This window comes from Impatiens glandulifera, chromosome 3 (genome assembly GCF_907164915.1).
Source record: "Impatiens glandulifera chromosome 3, dImpGla2.1, whole genome shotgun sequence".
Classification (NCBI taxonomy): domain Eukaryota; kingdom Viridiplantae; phylum Streptophyta; class Magnoliopsida; order Ericales; family Balsaminaceae; genus Impatiens; species Impatiens glandulifera.
The window spans coordinates 46,794,031-46,808,614 of record NC_061864.1 but is presented as its reverse complement, the minus strand read 5'-3'; positions in this window follow the sequence as shown (position 1 = coordinate 46,808,614).

Sequence of the window (14,584 nt, the reverse complement as noted above, 5' to 3'; positions counted from 1 at the left end):
TCTCATAATTTTTAAATATTAAATCATATGTTTATTTTATATCCAAACTAAATAATATTTTTCAGATAAATATTTATATATGTGCATAAACAATATAAAAAATATTAAACTGAAGAAATAGTTTATCTAACAAATGTACGTACAATTACATCATAGGACAAATGATAATTGATATTCCTTTAGTCAAGGATCAACTAAATCAACTCAATATTAATGGTTTAATAACCACTTTCTTTTCCTTAATGTAATTTTTGGTGAAAAATATTTATGTGAACGAGCTTACTTCAAGTCTAAATTTATTATAATTATTATAAAAACCACAATTCAGCAAGTCCAAAGTGACGATTGTAACAGCTTTCTAAGGACTATTTCAGAAGGTTCGGGAATCCTTGACGTACTTCATCTTATCATCTAAATAATCATGAGGATTCTCATATTTGGGGTGTCGAGAACAATGAAAGGTTCGTCTTGTGGTCTTCTTGGGATTGTGTTCATGATTATGATTATGGGGACGTTTTCCCATGGTCCCACTCAGCGTGGTCTATCAAAGTGATCCCCATACACCAATTCATTTTATGGCTCGTCTTCCGTGAGAGTCTCAATACCTGTGATCGGATCAAGAAGTACATGAGCATCCTGGATCATAATTGCCTCATTTTCTTAGAAAATGAGGAGTCCATTGAACACCTCCAAGGAACGCTAAAACCTTTTCAGAAGTCTGCAACAATTACAATATGGAACAATATCATAACTAACAACAACTACCTCATTCGAACGTGGAGGCGTATTCTCATAGGCAAGAAGAATTGATTAATTTGTCAAAATTATAACATCGTTTACGAGAAAATCACTACCACTGATTTCATTGCACTTTAATTCTCAATTCTAATTTATCATTTGTTATCTCTCTTTTTACATTATTGTCCTTCATTAAATTTATTTTCACTCCGAATTTCTTTGAACTCATGTAACTTCTTTGCCCTTTTGTGCCTTTTTATTTAATTGATGATATGTTGTCTTTCAAAAATATAAAATTATCTTAAAAACATACAACATTGAATTGTAGCAAAATAGAACTGACTTATGAACAGAGTGTTGGGTCAGCTCATTTGGAAGCTGGGCGTAACAAATTAATAAAGCCCATTAGGGCATATTTAATTAAGGAAAAAAAACACAGCAGTTTTTGGGTGGTTTTTCTCTCTCTATTCCAGCAGTTCTTCCTCCATTGAAGCAGCAATTCCTTTATTGAAGCAGCATGTTCTTCTTCTGATTTCCTTTATCTCTTCTCCATTTGGTTAGCCATCTTTAATGATGATGATAATGTATGTGAATGACAAGTTAGGATGAAGTCAATTGATAATTTTTGTTAGATTACCTCTAGGCTTGTATTGAACTACATTGTATACCCATTTGATATAGTGGATGATTTAAGTGGCCGAAGTGTCCCGTGGTTTTTACCTAATTTGGGTTTTCCACGTATAAATCTTGGTGTCCTGCTCTTTGTTTTTTGATTGTTTGATGCTCAATTGTTTTGGCTGCCTATTTGATTACACAAAAGGGAAAAAAGAATTGTTAGGCCTTGTTGTAGCTTGTTTATTTCTGAATTGCTAAACAGGTGCTATTATTCGATTTCTCCAACAAGTGGTTTCAGAGCTGAGTTCGTTTGGTGGTGATTCTTGTATAATTCAAATGGAAGAATCGTTGAGCAGTAATGGAACGATGATCAAACTCACAGCTACCAATTACACAATCTGGAAGTCACGTATGGAGGACTTATTGTGTAATTATGATTATGAAGACACTATTTTGGGTGATAAAGGCAAACCAGAGGCTATGACAGATGCAGATTGGAAGAAGCTGAACAGAAAGGCAGTTGGTAAAATCAGGCAATGGGTTGACAACAATGTGTATCAACATGTGGCTACTGAGGTTAATGCTCATAAAGTGTGGACTATTTTGAGTGAGCTGTATGAGAAGAACAACACTCAAAACAGAGCATTTCTATCTAGGAAGCTTTGCTCGTTGAAATATCAAGATGGGTCTTCTATGTCTGAGCATCTAAATGCTTTTCAGGGGATTCTAAATGAGTTGGCTGCGATAGGAATGAAATTTGATGATGAGCTTCATGATATGTGTTTGATTATTTCTCTGCCTGATAGTTGGGAAACACTTGTGGTTTCAATTACCAATTCTGTTCCACAAGGTAAGCTCACTTTGAAAATGATGAAAGAGAGCGTGCTGAATGAAGAGGCTAGAAGAAAAGAACAGGGCTTCTCGACTCCAAGTCAGGTGTTCGTGACTGAGAAAAGGGATAGAAGTAAAAGTAAAACTCCAAAGAATCGCAGTGGCAGTTCAGACAGGTCACGGGGAACATCCAGCTCGAGAAAAGAGATTACATGTTATCATTGTGGCAAACCAGGACACAAGAAGTATTAGTGCAGATCTTTGAAGCGGGAAAAAAAGGAGAATAAGCAAGATGGAAGTAGTAAGGTTGCAGATGTGGGTGGTAACGACACCGATATTGTTTACGACAATGATAGTATCAACCTTGTTTCTCAAGATACACAATGGGTGGTAGACTCAGGTGCTTCTTATCACGTCACCAATCGTTGTGATATATTTGCTTCTTACACTAGTGGACAGTTTGGTTCAGTGACGTTGGGAAACCATGTTACGTGTAAGATTGTTGGAAAAGGAGATGTCTGTTTGGATACTAACACTTCGTGCAAGCTACTTTTGAAGAATGTTCGACATGTTCCTGATATTCGGATGAATTTGATCTCTACTAGTATTCTTGATGATGAGGGTTATCATAGTTACTTTGGTGAAGGAAAATGGAAACTCACTAAGGGATCTTTGGTGATAGCTAAAGGAAAGAAGGTCGGTTCTCTTTATGTGACAGAGACTAAGTCTTACGGGGGAGAAGCAAATGCAGTTAATGATTGTTCAGCACAACTTTGGCATAAGAGACTTGGTCACTTAAGTCAGAATGGCATGCAAGTTCTCTCCAAGACAATCGATCTCCAGGGCTTAAAGTCCACAGATTTGAAGACATGCACAGATTGCTTAGTTGGTAAACAACATAGGGTTTCCTTCAAAAGTTTCTCTCCATCTAGGAAGCCCAATATCCTAGATATGGTTCACACAGACATATGTTTTATGGATTCCTTGACTTTAGGTGGTGCTCATTATTACATCACTTTTATCGATGATTGCTCAAGGAAGGTGTGGGCATATTGCTTGAAGACTAAGGATCAAGCATTGGATTACTTCAAGTTGTTTCATGCTGAAGTGGAGAGAGAAACTGGGAAGAAGTTGAAATGTGTTCGTTCGGACAATGGTGGCGAATACAGAGGACCATTTGTGGAATACTGTAAAAGTCATGGGATCAAGCTTATGAACACTGTGCCAAAAATACCTCAACAGAATGGAGTTGCGGAGAGGATGAACAGGTCTATCAATGAGAGAATTTTGTGTATGTTGTCTCATGCTAAGTTGCCAAAATCCTTTTGGGGAGAAGCAATGAAGACAGCGGTTGATCTGATAAACCTTTCACCCTCAACTCCTTTAGATGGCGACATTCCAAAAAGAGTTTGGAGAGGTAAAGACGTCTCTTATGATCACTTGAGAGTTTTTGGTTGTAAAGTGTTTGTTTATGTTCCTCGAGATGAGAGAGCTAAGCTTGATAGCAAGACGAGACAGTGTATCTTTATTGGGTATGGCCACGGAGAATTTGGGTACCGATGTTGGGATCCGGTTAACAAGAAACTCATTAGAAGCAGAGATGTGGTATTCTTTGAAGATCAAACCATTGAAGACTTTGAGAAAAAAGAAAAGCCGAAGTCTACAGAGAATGAATTGCTTGACAATGGTAGGATTCGTACACCACAATCACAGCCCAATGATGTGGAAAATGCCCAAGTTGAGGTTGATGAGACTCCTCTAGTTGATGCTGAGCCAACAGAGATGATAGTTCTCTAGAGCCACCTGATGATCAGCATATTAGAAGATCTAGTAGGCAGCGACAACCTTCTAGTAGGTATCCTCCCAATGAGTATGTGATGTTGACTGGCGGGGGAGAACCAGAAACCTATCAAGAAGCATTGTCTCATGAAAACAAGAACAAGTGGTCGGTGGCAATGCAAGAAGAGATAAATTCCTTGCAAGAGAACGAGACTTATGACTTGGTGAAACTTCCAAAAGGAAAGAAGACTTTGAAAAACAAGTGGGTATTCAAGTTGAAGCACCAAGAGAATAGCTCACAACCTCGATATAAAGCAAGACTGGTTGTGAAGGGCTTTGGACAGAAAAAGGGGATTGATTTTGAAGAGATCTTCTCACCGGTTGTGAAGAGGTCATCCATCAGAGTTGTGTTAGCATTGGCTGCTAGTCAAGATTTGGAAATTGAACAACTGGATGTGAAGACTGCATTTCTCCATGGTGACTTGGAGGAAGAGATCTATATGGAACAACCTGAGGGTTTTAAAGTTAAAGGTAAAGACGATCTTGTCTGCAGGTTGAGGAAAAGCTTGTATGGGCTCAAGCAAGCGCCTAGACAATGGTACAGGAAATTTGACTCTTTCATGGAAGCAAATGGGTACAGTAAGACTACTTCTGATCATTGTGTTTTCATCAAGAGATACGGTGTTGATGATTATGTTATTCTTCTGCTCTATGTTGATGATATGCTGATTGTTGGGCAAGATATTGCGAAAATTGAGAAGCTCAAAAGGGAGTTGAACAAGTCTTTTGCGATGAAGGATTTGAGTTCAGTGAAACAGATCATAGGCATGGAAATCACAAGAGACAGAAAGAACAGAACACTTTGGCTATCACATGAGAAGTACATTGAGAAGGTACTTGAGAGGTTTGCAATGAAAAATGCAAAACCGGTTTCAGTTCCACTTGCAGGTCATTTCAAGTTAAGTTCTAAACAATGTCCTACAAGTGAGAAAGATAAAGATGAAATGAAGAATATACCTTATGCCTCTGCAGTTGGTAGTCTTATGTATGTCATGGTATGTACAAGACCGGACATAGCACACGCAGTTGGTGTTGTTAGCCGGTATCTCTCCAACCCGGGAGAAGAACATTGGTTGGCTGTTCAGTGGATTCTCATATATCTTCGAGGCTCTTCGAAAGCACGTTTATGCTTCGGAAGTGATACTCCTATTTTGGAAGGTTTTACAGATTCGGATATGGCAGGTGATGTTGATTCAAGAAAATATGTATCAGGTTTTTTGGTTACCTTTGCAGGCGGTGCTATTTCGTGGCAGTCAAGGTTACAAAAGTGTGTTGCTTTGTCTACTACAGAAGCTGAGTATATTGCAGCTACCGAGGCATGTAAAGAGGTATTATGGATGAAGAAGTTCCTACAAGAGTTGGGCCAAAAGCAAGAGAAGTTTACTTTGTTTTGCGACAGTCAAAGTGCCATTCATCTCTCAAAGAATTCAGCTTTCCATTCGAGATCCAAACACATCTACGTGAGATATCATTGGATACGTGATGTGCTTGAGGCAAAAGAGCTGAACTTGGAGAAGATTAATACAAGTGAGAATGGTGGCGATATGTTTACGAAATCCTTGCCTAAGGACAAGTTTGAAGATTGTCGGGAGAGAGCGGGTTTATTGGAGCCCGCGAAGTTGCGCTGACGGGGGAGATTTGTTGGGTCAGCTCATTTGGCAGCTGGGCCTAACAAATTAATAAAGCCCATTAGGGCATATTTAATTAAGGGAAAAAAAACACAGCAGTTTTTGGGTGGTTTTTCTCTCTCTATTCCAGCAGTTCTTCCTCCATTGAAGCAGCAATTCCTCCATTGAAGCAGCAGGTTCTTCTTCTGATTTCCTTTATCTCATCTCCATTTGGTTAGCCATCTTTAATGATGATGATAATGTATGTGAATAACAAGTTAGGATGAGGTCAATTGATAATTTTTGTTAGATTACCTCTAGGCTTGTATTGAACTACATTGTATACCCATTTGATATAGTGGATGATTTAAGTGGCCGAAGTGTCTCGTGGTTTTTACCTAATTTGGGTTTTCCACGTATAAATCTTGGTGTCCTGCTCTCTGTTTTTTGATTGTTTGATGCTCAATTGTTTTGGCTGCCTATTTGATTACACAAAAGGGAAAAAGAATTGTTAGGCCTTGTTGTAGCTTGTTTATTTCTGAATTGCTAAACAGGTGCTATTATTCGATTTCTCCAACACAGAGTTTAAGCTTCCAAAATAAAACTCTTTAATACAACCGTGTAAGGTAACCTAAAGCATGAAACAAATTTGAGTTAGTCGACATCTCAAAACATTCTTTACAATTAGTTCTCTAGTGATCTTAATCTGAATTAGTAAGATATCTTCTTCATATATATCATGTTTCAAAGAATAGAATAGTAAAATATTTTGTATATAATCATCTTCAATGTGCTTATTTGTACATTGGTCCAAATCAAACTTTCATATTATAGTATTCTAAAATAATTATTTCTGAATAATTTTTCATTTTAGATTTCTCTAAATTTTTATTGATATACGCCTCTAAATATAAAAATGACTCAGGTCAATTACTTAAAATGTTTTAACCATATCTTTCATATAAAATTATTTAAATGAAATTATTTCACATCATATAAAGACAAATTTCAATGTGGTCAAAAGCTTATAGTCCTGGTAGGCTGCCCAAACACCTTCTTTCTTTTATATTTATTGCCTTTGTTTTAATAAATAAAAACTCATCGATACTTACAAAATAGAAAGTAAAAGTGGAAAAAAAAACTAAACATGCATAGATTTCTAAAGCTAAGTAGAACTTGAGCTATCAGAAAAAGGTAAATCAAAAGTGTCCACATGGCCAACTATTCCATTAGTAAGTATCTAGAGTGCCAAATCGTGGCAAAAAAAAAACAAAAAAGCAAAATCCCCATCAATGCGATTTAGACAAGAATCATGTGCAGTCAAGACCCCATTCTTTGCAAATGAGACAATTATGATAGAAGTTTGCAAATTTACTCCATAACAATTTCTATTTTTAGTTAATGAGTATAAAAAATTATTAAACCTAAAGTTACATACATTTTAAGTTAAAGTTGAATTACTCAAAACTCTAGACTTGTTTTATGTTGCTGTTTTGTAAGCTTTGGTATTGATATATGTAAGAACTCATGTGAACTGAAAACTCAAAAGTAATAGCATAAATCAGTCAATTAATTAGAATAATTGATTTCAAATTAGCTTAATAAGAAAAAACATGGATATATTCCAAAAAAAAAACATAACTAAGAAAGAAAAATAAATTTTTTCATATCTGAAGCTAACTATCCAATACACCTTATATTTTGCAAGTTCTTATGGTTAGAATGATCCGAATTAGATTATCATTTACAATGTGAGAAATTAAATCTGAATGTTGCGTAAGCGTATCTTAATTAATCTTCTAATTCTTCTATTTTCTTTAGACTTTCCTTATATGGAATGATTCTTCCAATTTGATGAGTACGTCAATGATTTTTTCTCTCTATTGATAGGACGCAAATGATAAATGATTGTACCTCGAACATTAGTAGAAAAATGACCATTAGTAATGGTGAAAGCCGTCACTGAAAGGCCCAATAACTTTCTGTAATGACTTTAATCGTCGTTACCATTCGTTATAGAAACGAGTGTTACTGATACTATTCTAGTATCAGTAATGGCTATCGAAAACCGTTACGGATACTGATATCCGTAACGGCTAAAAAACTATTACTAATATTAACATCAGTAAGGGTTTTTCCAAAAGGTAAAATCGTTACTGATATGATATTAGTAATGTTTTTCTTATGTATAAAACAGTTACTAATATGATATTAGTAACGGTTTTCTTATGTGTAAAACCATTACTTATAGAAACGAGTGTTACTGATACTATTCTAGTATCAGTAACGGCTATCGAAAACCGTTACTGATACTGATATCCGTAACGGCTAAAAAACTATTACTAATATTAACATCACTAAGGGTTTTGCCAAAGGTAAAATCGTTACTGATATGATATTAGTAATGATTTTCTTATGTATAAAACAGTTACTAATATGATATTAGTAACGGTTTTCTTATGTGTAAAACCATTACTTATAGAAACGAGTGTTACTGATACTATTCTAGTATCAGTAACGGCTATCGAAAACCGTTACTGATACTGATATCCGTAACGGCTAAAAAACTATTACTAATATTAACATCAGTAAGGGCTTTGCCAAAGGTAAAATCGTTACTAATATGTTATTAGTAATGATTTTCTTATGTATAAAACAGTTACTAATATGATATTACTAATGGTTTTCTTATATGTAAAATCATTACTGATATAATATTAGTAACAGTTTCTTCAATCTTTATACCGTTACTAAAAAACATAATCGTTTTTTTATTTTTTTTCATATTTCATATTTTGTACCTATATAACCAATAATAAACCAAAATTATAAATATAAACCAAAAACCACAATCATCAATAAACCATAATCATCCATCCAAAAACCATAATCATAAATCCACAATCATCAATTCATCAATCCAAATAAACTATTAAACTAACCAGAATTCAAAAACCACATATCAATCCCTCAAGTGGGAGTGGCATCTAAGTGGGATAATCACTAGTGGGAGGGGTAGGGGGACGTGGAGGGCGAGAGGTACCTGGATACATGGATAATATTAATGCCATATACTCCCTCATCTCGATCATATTATCCCATAGTTGATCACGCTCTTGCATTGATCAGTGTCTCTTCATTTGTGATTCCTCATGCTCCCTAAGGGATTCATCACGCTCTTTAGTTATTTTTCACGGTCTCTCCGTGACTGAAGTCTCTCAGCATCATGCTCTTATCGCATTTTCCGCATCTCCTCTTGTAAAGCCCTATTTTCATTAAGAATTTGTTGTGTATCACTACGCGGAGTTATAGAACCCCCACGAGCATCTTCTCTAAAAGATGTAGGTGTGACACCTGAGCCCATACCCATGACTCGCCCATGTCCCTGAGACCTGAATGCATACTCAGCCAACTACAGGTCATTCCTACTCGGGTCTTCTTCTATAGCAGTCTGCAAGGCAGTCTAAAAACACAAATTACATTTGATTATAGACATAAAATAAATGGAACTAATAAACACGATTTACCACTTTTTCTTGAATAATAGGGGGACCTCCGGATTTGGATCTTGTAAAGTTGGTTTCTTTGTATGAGTGTGGAGAAATAATCATCAACATTAGGCGAGGTACTGGTAGTCTTCTCTTGTACAAATTTAATAATTGATAAAAACGTAATAACATTAGAAACTTCGTATTCAATGATAAAACGCATCATTTGTCTCTCGACTTGCGAAAATGAGATGCTTCCCACATGATTCTAGTACACAACATGCGACCTATTACACGCATTGACATTACTTGTTTTCTACAAATAAGAAAAGATTTTTGTTTAATGAATGATTAATGTAAGAACACTTTAAAAAAAATAAACTTACCCTAAACTCTGGGGTGAAAAAACGACGATCAAGAAGATAATGCCAGCATGACAAATTTCTGGGTTTCGGGGGACTTGACCCGGACCCAAACCAAATCGGACCCGATTTTGCCCCAAAAAATGGGTATTTAAATTACCCAAAATTTTGGTTCGGAACCGATGGGTACCCAACCCAAACCGGACCCTGTTTTAAAATAAATATTTTTTACAAATTTAATTAATTTTAACAAATTAATATATTTTTAGTTTTTACATATATTTTAAACATAATTTGATTGAAATTGAACAAAATTTTAATATTTTAAATTATTCGACAATACAATAAAAAATAATTCAGGTATTTTAAACTTTAAAAAAAATACTTAATGAAAACAATTATAAATATTATATTAAATAAAATAAAACAAACAAACAGTTCTATATTATATAATATCAAATAAATAATATTTTAAAAAATATATATTTTAAAAACAATCTATTTTTCTCTAACCTATCATCCATCTTCTTCCTCATCTTTTCTTCTCTCTTATTTTCAGTTTTTTTCTACCATTTCACTCTAACTTAAATATAGCTGCAGCACTTAGGAATGGAATTATGGAAACAAATGCCGGAAGTGAGAGAAGAGCGCCTGATGCCAGGGGAACAGCACCAACATAAACAAAACAGTGAGAACAAAAAAAATAATTATCGAAATATTTTTCGGGTACCTGGAAACGAACCGGACCCAAACCGGAACCGATTGGTTCCAACCCGAATTTACCTAGAAACGAAAAACAAACGAATTACTTGAACCGATCGGTTCGGTTCCTTCGGGTACCCGACTCGTCGGGGCTAAAATGCCATGCCTAATCACTTAGGGCGATCTCCGGAGGGGGATTTACCCTAATCGCTGCCTCATCACCTTTACGAGCTCTAACGTACAAGGTGTTCCATTGACATTTCCATCTATACCATAATTTGTTTGCGTGATGTAGACCTTGTTTGAGGTAGTTGTTGATGTCCTCCCCCATAGTCTCGAAAGGATCCTAAAAAGTCAACATTAAAATACAATTATAGATTGTGATTAATATATCAAAATTTATAACTTACCGTGATAGCCATCCATATGTGATCTAGATATGTGGAGCTTAGGTCCGACCAATGCAAGGTCATGTGAGGTAGTGCATTGGAGTCTCAAATGACACTCCCAATATGCCTCGACCACGTTGTCCTATTATCGCACATTGGCTTATCGTCTATCGGGTTGAAATGAAGAGTCGTCTTCTACCCCGCTTGCAATCTACCAAATGCTGTATTTTTTCTCTTATCCCCTCTCCTCCTCAAAATAGATCCTAAAATTAAACACAAAATCATATAGGATCATAAAAAAATACGTAATCAAACACTAGTACCTCCATCTTGCTCCTCAGACGGGGTTATGTCTCATCATCATCATCATCGAGGTTAGTGTTTGGTACACTATCAACGTTCATGTCATCATCACTACCTATTATACCGCCCAAATCAAGATCCCCGATAGAGTTAAGTAGTACAAAAGGGTCCTCTGAATGCTCATCGGTCCTCTATACAAGGTTTGTTAGCTGGCTGGTAAAACCCTTACCTACTACTCTTTTATGTGCCATGATAGCTGCAAATATATAATTTAGTGTTTATAAGAAAAATATACAAGTAACCCTTATTAGAAATAGTTCAACCTTAATTAGAGTAACGGGGATTTATTAGTGTCACAATTTTCCATCCAAGCCTTGATGCCATATCTGTAGAGTAAAAGACTTGTTGTTCTTGGCTTGCCATATAAATGGTTCATTTAATTGAGTCTGTAGAGTCCTGTTGATATTTATACTAATATAATCATACTTATCAACTTTAATACCCCAATATTTGTGATGAACATAAAACCATTTGCATTTGAAGAGAACCACTCGTCTTCCACAAGAGAATATCACTTCTATGATTTCATTGATCACTCCATAATAGTTAATAGTCCCGACCCCATTATTACCAACAACCAATACCCCGCTATTTTGGATGGTCAATCTCGTCATGTTTCTCATTGTTAAACTTGTACTCATTTATTTTGCACGAGTTATATTTCTTTGCATACATTGTAGACCCACCTCCTAAAATCTTAAGATTCGTTGTTGTATCGGATTGATTGGTTAATTGCTCCACATATTAAGTAAAAATTGTTGTTAAAGTAATTTTCATCTACTATAAAGAAATTGTTGAGACGATTACTTACTCTTTCTTGGAAATATATAACGTATTGTTTATCCCGATCTTCATTGGAAATATTAGGTGATTGAACGAAATCGCTGCGTAAATGATAAATTAAATTATTACTTAAATCATACCACATAATGAAATTGATGGACTTACTTATAATATTCTTCAACTTTGCGACAATTTTTTAAGATGTACCAATGAGCATGCTCACGATCACCCGGTTGGTATGTGTAGGATGTGCCATTAGATAAGCCTTCAATAGCGATAAATATGGAGAATGATGTACTAGTATGTATCGATGCATCTCATGACTCATGATCGTCCAAATATCGGGCACACATACTCATATTCTCATTCACAAGGTAGCTCTCGCTGATTGAACCTTCTGGAAAGTTCCTGTTCCTAAGGTATTTCTTCAGTGTGCTCATATATTATTCAAATGGATACATACATCGATACTAAATAGGCCCTCCAATACAAGCCTAAAAACCTAAATGAACTGGAAAGTGCACCATTATATCAAAAAAATAAGGTAGAAAAATCTTCTCCAATTTGCAAAGTTTCAAGACAAAGTCGTCATGTAGTGTTTCCAATTGCTCGCGTTGTAAATTTTGTTGACAAAGAAACCGAAAGAACCTTGACAAATTCACCACACCATCATACATATCATCGGGAAGTAGACCACGTGAAGCTAGTGGAATGAGATATTGTAATAAAATGTGACAATCGTGACTATTCAATCCTGAAATGTTTTTCTCCTCCATATTTACACACGCCCTACTATTTGAACAAAAACCGTCTGGCATTTTAATATCTTTCAGGAACTGGCATAATCGTTTCTTGTGTTCTAATGACAATGCATAGGGGGTTGCCGGACACCGAAGAACACCATTGACTTCAACTGGATGTAAAGAATGTTTTATGTTCAATATGACAAAATCTTTCCTCGCTTTAATTCTATCATTGGTCTTTTCTTTAAAATTCTTTAAAGTTCCCAACAAACTATCACATATATTCTTCTCAATATGCATTACATTAAAGTTATGTCTCAACTGAAAGATTTCCAGCAAGGCAATTGGAAAAAGATACTGAATTTGTTCTAGTTATCACCCCGGGATTCATGAATAACTTTCGTTTTCTTGGGCAGGTACTTTGTCAAACAAATTTCCTTTAAATATTATGCTTGAAATTGAATTTTGGAATCCGATAGTAGAATAGGAGGACCTCTATGCTTAGTATACCCGTCAAACGTATCGGTCTCTTTGCGCTAACGATGATTAGGCGGGACGAATCGTCGATGACTCGTGTAATACTCTTTCTGGCAATTTGTTAACTTCAATGATGTAGTGTTCTAATTACAAGACGGACATGCCAATTTCCCCTTTGTACTCCATCCAGACAAATTTACATATGCCGGGAACTCATTAATAATACACATAAGATTTGCCCGCAACTTAAAATATTGTTTTCTGCTTTCATCGTATGTCTTCACACCGGTATTCCACAATTCCATCAACTCTTCAAAAAGTGGCTCAATAAATACGTCAATGCAATCTCCGAGATTTTTTGGTCCTAAAATTAGCATTAATAGAAGAAAATTGATTTTGTCCATACATGTGGTGGGAGAGGAATTATAAGGGATGAGAATAACTGGTCAAATGTTGTATGATGTTTTTCCGCTAGCAAAGGGTTCAAACCATCACTTGCCAAATCAAGTTGCACATTTCGAGGTTCTACTGAGAAATCTGGGTACAAGTTATCAAAGATCTTCCATGTCATTGAATTTATAGGATGCCTCAACACATCATCTTCGAGATTGTTATCTTTATGCCAAGTCATGCGTGGAGCAGTTTTGGAACACATGTATAATATTTGCAACCTCGGTTTTAATGGAAAATACTGCAGCACCTTATTGAGTATATACTTTCCATTCACCTTCGTTCGAATTGCACCACTAGATTTATTGATATTTCATCTAGAAAGTCCATAAACTTTACATTGCTGCAAATCTTTATCCTCTTTACGAAAAAACATACAATCATTCTTACACGCGTCAATTTTTTCGTACGATAGACCCATGTCTATAAAGAATTTCTTGCACTCATAATACGAATTTGGTAGCTGATTATGAACTGATAGTATTTGCTCCTTCAACAAAATCAACAACAAATGAATTGACGTGCTTGTCCACTAACCTACATTCTTTATGTGAAGAAGTTTAAGAAGAGATGAGGCTTTGGAAATGCGAGAACCTTCATATAAAGATAGTTTCGAATCATCCAATAATTTGTAAAACGTCTTAGCATCATCAACAAGATGCTCATTTTCACTCGGATGTTCATTATTATTGTTGACAATAGGGTGCAAATCAGCAATAATATCTTCCATTAGATAATCCTCGCAAACATCAACAGGTTCGTCTTCCATGATATTACTCTCATTATTTTGTGGTACATTGATCGGTTCTTCTTCAAGCACATCATTTGATTCATCTTCCTCCACATTCTCACTAACAACATTTATATTCTGACATTCAATTCTCTTTTTACCGTGAAAATACCAAAAACTATAATTTTTTCTTATGCCAAATACAATCAGATGAGATCTAACGACGGTCTTATTCTCATATACTCGATTTGCACACCTTACACAAGGACATCTACATATAGACCTTTTAGCAAATTCTATGAATTTGTCAACCTCCTCAATATATTTTGGATCGGTACGAAGGAGAGTCATCCATATTTTGTTAGGGACTTCCATTAGGACTAGATAAAATATTACTATGTCAAATAAAGTATATTATTTCTAAATTATTCATAAACCTAACTTATCCAATTATTTAACGCACAATC